The sequence below is a fragment of the Physcomitrium patens genome, chromosome 8, assembly GCF_059467195.1.
Source record: "Physcomitrium patens ecotype Gransden chromosome 8, ASM5946719v1, whole genome shotgun sequence".
In the NCBI taxonomy this organism is placed as follows: Eukaryota; Viridiplantae; Streptophyta; class Bryopsida; order Funariales; family Funariaceae; genus Physcomitrium; species Physcomitrium patens.
In genome coordinates this window covers 14,277,873-14,285,211 of record NC_143417.1, presented here as the reverse complement: position 1 = coordinate 14,285,211, position 7,339 = coordinate 14,277,873, and the positions used below count along the sequence as shown (strand labels likewise).

The 7,339-nt window shown below is 37.5% G+C and overlaps 1 long non-coding RNA gene and 1 pseudogene across 4 annotated transcripts; one reads left to right on the top strand and one right to left on the bottom strand.

Moving 5' to 3' along the window:
• Positions 1 to 3,105: 3,105 nt before the first annotated feature.
• On the bottom strand, positions 3,106 to 4,158 carry LOC149988486 (uncharacterized). The gene is made up of 2 exons (XR_016504632.1): positions 4,060 to 4,158; positions 3,106 to 3,550 (listed from the first exon to the last, which is right to left on the bottom strand). It is a non-coding gene; the product is annotated as an uncharacterized LOC149988486 (long non-coding RNA).
• Positions 4,159 to 4,510: 352 nt separating this feature from the next.
• LOC112285459 (uncharacterized) lies at positions 4,511 to 6,990 on the top strand (annotated as a pseudogene). Of its 3 annotated transcripts, none has more exons than XR_012217974.2 (3): positions 4,511 to 4,865; positions 5,184 to 5,263; positions 5,742 to 6,990. The product of XR_012217974.2 is annotated as an uncharacterized LOC112285459, transcript variant X2 (transcript). The 3 variants fall into 3 exon arrangements; XR_016504581.1 differs by having other exon boundaries at positions 5,097 to 5,263; XR_012217973.2 differs by lacking the exon at positions 5,184 to 5,263.
• Positions 6,991 to 7,339: the final 349 nt, after the last annotated feature.

Sequence of the window (7,339 nt, the reverse complement as noted above, 5' to 3'; positions counted from 1 at the left end):
TCCATGTGCTTAATAACTTGTTCTAATTTATATATACATTTATACATATTTACATAGCTATAAATTTTAAATTAAAATTAAATAATAAAATATACATAAATTTAAAAAAAACTATATAAGAATAAATATATTTTTTTGAACTAGAATTATATAAACTATAGAACTATATAAAAAAGATCTCATCAGCAAAACTCATAAAAGTTGCACACAAAAGAAGTGTAGAGATAGATATCTCTCACTTTTGTAACTTGTTACTTATAGGCATATCTCAAGGTCTCTTTAAATTTTTCTTCGTATAATTCTACATACTTTATTATATCACATGATATAAAATTCTACTAACAATAATAAAATCTTGTGAAATTATATCTTATTAAAATAAGATAATATTATACCACAATAAGATTCTTCTATATCATACTTAAATCTTATATTATTCACAATAAAATCTTATGTTATACTTTAAATCTACCTACTATATATAATTTGATCTTAGTCTTTGACCATTGTTAGAATAAAATTCATCTTTCATTCCAAATTAAAAGATGGTCTCATTTTAGAATTATTTGTGATTCAAGGTGAAAAGTGAAAAATGCATATAACCAAGAACAAAGAAGAACAAGTACAAAACAAGTGAAAGAATAGCAATCAAATAATTAGGTACATAAAAAACTAAGCATAGTCTATCCTTTGGATTTTGCAAGAAGACAAAAGTTGTTTGGAGAATATTTACATAGACACTTTTAAAAGTCATAAATTTTTTCTCAAATCTAAAAGTTCTAAACAAGTTGTTATATTCTATAATTTGCAATCTAGGAATACACTAGATATCTAGCTGTAGAGATTTTAGCTTAAATCTTTATATATATCTTATCTTAGCTTCCAAAACTTTCTTATTATGCATAAAATTCAAAATATAGCAAAATCCCTTCAAAATATACTTTTTCTATAAAAGGTTTTCTCTTCTTGAACTTTAGAAATTCATAACACTTGATTTAACTATTCAATTTGTCTCAAATTTATAGAATAGGTAGTATTCATCTTTAAATTTTACCACAAAAAAAAACCAACTACAAATTCACTTCAAATCTTTTGGCATTTAAGAAATCCTAGCAGATACTCTAAACCCTAATTTACAAGCACTTGAGCACTATTTTCTTAATATCTCACGAATCCAAAACTTAAATGCCATCAAAATTATGTATAAATTTTACTAACATGAATATACAAATTTCCTAAAATTTTGAGCCAAAGTCTTATCAAATTCCTCAAGATATAGCTCAAGACACAACCACTAGTAAATTGGGTCACTTACTACCCTTAGATTGCATGCACTGACTTCAAAATCTAATATCTCCTTCACCTCAACTTGAAATCCAGCAAGCAATATGCAAAAAGTATAGTGGCAAAAGTGTTCTTTCCATTCATAGTCGCCGATCATCAATTTTCCTATGTACACGTGCATTATGCCAAAAAGAGTAACAATAGTTCCTAAATCAATACCTTAACTTTGAGTGCCTATATCACCTTCAGATAAACTCAAAATCATATAAGATTTGTACCAAAACCATAGCCAAAAACTTGAGCTCTCTAATCTTAGTCTTCAAAATTCGAATGGCTCCAAAAAACTAATCCTAATTCCTAATATGGCCTCACGCAGCCTCCTTCAAGTCCATTAGACGTGATTTTTAGCCAATAGGAATAGAGATTTATATCATCTATCTCTATTCATCCATATTGGTGCCTTAATTACTTCCTTTGCTACCAAAAGTCTTCTTCAATCTTTTTTCTTATAAGATTTATATAATTTATGCTCTAAATATCAAATAAAAGAATCAAAATAAGTTTTCAAAGGTCACCAATGTCTAACAAAGGTGACTCTAAATATTTAAAAGTTACTATCAATCAAAACCAATCTTAAAAGCCACTATTAAATAGAAATTAAAGTTATACAAATTCTATAGTAATCTTCTTAAAAAACCTCTTCTCAAGATAATAATCAAATTATATTCTACAACCAACTAAAATCTACTAACATAGCTCTCACCATGTTACTTAGTAAATTATATATTAAGTACATAATTACATTATTTTCATATAACAGCCGGACGACAACACAACAACGTCAATATGTAACTTTTACCTAATTTTTCCACTTTACTCATTATTTTCAGATTGTCATCTCAGCTATCACTTCAACATAGTGGCGTAGGTTCATCTTAGCATATTAATGTTTCAAATAATCACAAGAGCATTTGTAAACAAGGAAGATATTTAAATATAAACGTTGGATGAATCAATGATTTCTTTGTACCTTTTGCTGCTTCAAAAGCAATTGTTAGCAACATAGACACAAGTGATTGTAAGTACTTGTAGCTATACAGAATCCAAAGACTTGCTTTTTTCATGGAGGTGGTTCTAGTACAAGTCTAGAAGTTGAACAACTAGATACAGTCCAATAGGTCCTTATTTTATGTTCAATGCAACTTGAGCAAGAAGGGGATATGACCAATCAAAAACAACTAATAATCAATATGGGAAACATTCAATCAGTGTAGTATTTGTTTTTGTATTTTACTTTCAGTTGGAGTTCAAAGTCAATTTTTATTTCAACAATATTCATTTCAATTCTTACACATTAGAATGTGAAACATGTAGAAATACAGTTTTTATAACTAGGAAATCTGAATCCCATTTTTTTGTATGTTGTGAATTCTATGATTTACACTATTTTATATTATTACCAAATCCTAGCAAACAGTCACATGAAAGATGTTATTGCATTTGTGATTACCCTTGGTCAAACAAACTTGCAACATATGTTTTGGGGAATGTCATTTCTACATTTTTTTCTTAAAGCAATGATAAATAAAATACCTTTGCAAACATATATATATATATATATATATATATATGTTAAGAGAGAAACTCACATATACATTTAAAAACATGTTTACATATATATATATATATATATAAATTTTGAAAATCACATAAACACATACTAAGATTATGGAATCATTTGGGCAGAATGTATGTGTATTGCACACACATGCACACATATACACATATACACACATATACACACATATACACACATACAGGTATAATTTAATTTTGTCACTTTTTAATTTTTCCTTATCTTTTGATAGATGAAGATCACTTCATAGTTAATATTCAGCTCGAAATTCAAGGATTATAGCTCGTGCGTTGGGGGAGCTGCACTGGTGGGTGAGGGGTACCGGGTGTATCGGAAGTGCACTTCAGTCTTCCTCTGGGACCAGGGCTGGATACAGTTCTCCCATCTCTGACCGACGCAATGCCGGCCCCTGTAAACCGCCCTCTATATCCCACAATCCCACACCCGGCCTCACTCGCGGCTCCTTCAGACAACATAACATTATGTCCACAACAGCAGCTATACCTGCACAACAACGCCAGACAATGGCCGCAACTTTGCCCAGGTGCACGAAACGACAGCTCTTGTTGGTTGCCATTTTGAATAGATTTTCTCCACAGTGGCGGACGTGATCAGAAGTCAAGGTCACACCTGCATCCAAACCACGAACCCAATCAGCAGTGCACAGGGTATGACCTGCTTCAAAAGCATCTCACAGTGAATCCAAACCACGCACTGTTAAGCATTACTGCCTATAAGTAGTAGGATGCAATTCCGACGTTGCTTCAAACGACACGATCGACCTCTTGTGAGGTAGCCCTGTCGTGCAAACACACAATCTTGGGACAACATTTAATGCTCGAGAAGTCCAAATCACCGTTGATTTCACCCCTGATTTCGACGAAACTAGCAACTCCTACTGAGAGTGCTCTCTGGTGCACGCACACATCAAGACACCTATCACAGTGGAATGATGCACTGTACAGAATCAATCCACTTCTTCGTCCCACTCTCATCCAGCGAAACACAGCCCTACCAGGAAAACACAGCACATCCGGGAAACACAGAACCCAGGGGCACGAAAACTCGTAGCAATCAGACAGGCATGGATCCTCAACCGACGCAAGAATTCCATGATGAAATCTCGATCAGAGGCTTACATTTGATCAAAACCCTGCCACAAAATTGGTCTTTCAGAGATGGTGATAAGCAAGCAAAACTAGACTGACGACGACGTGCAGTGTGTCAACCTTAAATGTGATTGGGATTGTAGGGGTTTGCAATCTACCGCGTTGTTCGTGAGGTTAATTTGGCCGGCGGAGGGCATCCTAGTCAGCTGCCAGCGTGGACAATGGTACAACAACAATGTCGGACGTTCATGGGAAGAGAGCTTCAATGAAACATGTACACAAAACGAATATGTAGTAGATTCCACGAGTTTGACGGGATGGGGGAGGGGAGGGTGTGGACCTATTACCGGGTCTCGCGGGGAGACTGCGCACTGATACCTACGCCGTCATGTCCGCCTTTTTTTTTTTTTTTTTTTTTTTCCTACTTTTTTCCTTTTTTGTGATTTTCTATTTTTGATTTTTCTTTTTCGTTGACGCTCCTAGGCGTGCATTGCAACCCCAGTCCATCGTTTTCCAGTCAGTCGGTAGAGTTTTTGTTGTTGTTGTATCGGAGGAGGAGAGATACGACAATGGCGAGCGGGGCGTTGCGACGTTGTTTCTTTCGATAATTCTGTTTGGACTTAAAAAAAACGAATAAAATTCGTGAATCAGCGGGTGGTGCAAGTTTGCAATCTACCGCGTTGTTCGTGAGGTTGATTTTGGCCGGCGTGGAGGGCGTTGGGATTTACAATGGGTCGGTGATGGAAGAACAGAGGAGCCGCGAGAGAGTGTTCGTTGTATTTGAGTGACGAGGAGCTTGCGGGGTTTTTCTCTTTCGAGAGCTCGTCTATTCACAGGTTCGTTGCCGATGCTCTGTGTCGTTGTTATCGGGGCTTACCGATTATATGGGTGGGATGTGGTCTCTTGTGATGTGAAGTGATGATTTTTGACTCTTGTTGAAGAGGGATAAGCGTGTGGATACGCTTTTCGTGATCTAGCTCGTTGATGTGGTTTTTTGAGTTATCCTCGATAAATTATAGGGTCTTGCAAGCGTTGTTTTACCGACTGTGTTGAGTCGTTCCTTGAAGGGTTATGCTGGAACGATCTCCACAGTGCTATTGTTTCTTTGTTGCTGAGTTCAAGAACTGGCCCCTAGTAACCTGCTCTGTATTCAGACGTGCTCTCCACATGTGATCTTCCGGTAGCATGCGTGAGAGGGCGTTTTGATATGCTTCCCACCTTCCTTAACCTTCAGGTATTATTTCTAGAGGAAGAGAGAGGGAGAGCGAAATATAAGTATATGTTTTGGCTGATCGTTCGTTGGCGGATCAGTTAGGATACAACAGCAGATTGGGTAATCGAAGTTTTTTCGGCTACAGAAAGCGCAACTGCAAATTAATTATTTTTTTTTGAATTTGTAGCTAAGTGATGGAAGTGTAGAGGAGAATGAATTGAAGACATCCACATACGTAAATGTCCTTGTCGTGTCATTGTACTTCTTGACTGCTTAAAACTGTCTCGGAGAAAAGCGGTGAAATGCAGTTCTAGTCTTTTTAATGTTACTGTCCGTGTCCCTCCTTAATCTTATTGAGAAACTTACAATATTTCTGTCCATTTGGTTTAGAAATTTCGTGATCCTAGAGTATACAGCTTCTGGAAAAGGATTCACTACTACTTTAGATCTTCATTACCACTTTAGGTCTCCTAACCACATCTTTAAACCTATTTAACAGAATGCCGTCGTTGATGCCTCTCCACTCGATGCGGGTGCGGGTGCGGCTGGGAGCTAGGTGGGGGCTGGGCTTGTGATCCTGGGCGATGGGCGTGTAGGAAAGACATCTCTCGCGCTGCGATATGTTCACAATGTGTTCTCTGAGAAGCAAATGGCTACAATTCAGGCTTCGTTCTTAACGAAGCGCTTGACTGTGGATGGACAAGTTGTCAGTCTTTGCATTTGGGATACAGCTGGGCAGGAGCGATTCCATGCACTTGGTCCTATCTACTACCGTGATGCTGATGCAGCGCTATTGGTGTATGACTTGCTGGACAAAGACAGTTTCGACCGTGTTCAAAGTTGGGTGCGAGAGCTGAAGAAGATGGCTTCCAAAAATATCGTGTTGTCAATCGCTGACAATAAGAGCGACATGGCTAAGTCGTTGCACGGGAACATGCAGGACGCTGAGATGTATGCAGAGTCAATAGGGGCAACTCACTTTGTAACTTCTGCAAAACTTAACGCTGGCATCGAGGAGACCTTCATGGACATAGCTCGTCGTGTGATGCAACAAAGAGCCGCGGAGGGTATCGATAACCCTGCCAGTGGTCCGCGACGAAAGAGTGTTGTCATTGCTGACAAAGAAACTGCAAATACGCCACCTACTTCTAGGTGCTGTTCGTAGCTGGCGACCTGTATATATTGTAGGTTTTCACCTTAATTGTTTAGCAATCTTTTTTCTTTGTAGTCACATTATTCTTTGTCATCGCTGCGACAGTTACTGAGTAATGGTGGCGTCTCGATGAGTTGTTTTGACAATGGCAAGCTTGGTAGATACAAGCTACGGCACTTCATGATAAGACATGAAATTCGGAGGTCTGGTTTTTCATGGATAGCTTTAAGAACGAAAACTTTTGGTTGTATTACATGACATACTTCTGCTAAGGGGATGTAGCAGGGCACTTGAAGCGCAAATTAGTGATTCTGTCTTCTATTTTTATTCGATTTAGCTCCTGTGGTGGGCAGATAGGCTAAACCTTTGTTAAACGAGGGACTATTGTGAAGGAAATAATAATATGCACACAATTATGGCTGTGTGGCTCCTGGGTATGTACATTAAAGACCGTTGCGCTACAGCAAGGCTCATGTGGTATCAAATGCTTTTCAGTTGAAAGAATAGGTTGTGATATTCATCCGGCCTATGCTGTCATTGTGCTGGTGACAATTGTACCATTTTGTGGATTATTACTAGACTACTACGACTAAAAGACTTGTGTTCTCTGTGAATTACTTTTGGCTTATTTGAGCTCCTCATTCGTATTGACCGCCGTCTTATGTAATTCACATCATATTGGAAGAGTTGACTCAATTCCACATTTATCATGAGGAGGCTTAATTTTGTCTGTCGGGGATTTGAAGAAGTTTAATCAATACTTCTACCCATCGATTGTCTCGCTTGTCTCGCTTGTTTGTATGTTTGTTTGTTTGTTTGTTTTTCTCTCGGCTTCCTTTTCATTGCAGTGTTGCTGGTTTGCAGAAGAATTGGCAGGCATACACAAACAGATGACGAGCAAAGGTAGTGAACGACAATTGTGATGCTTTGTTCCCTGCTGCAGT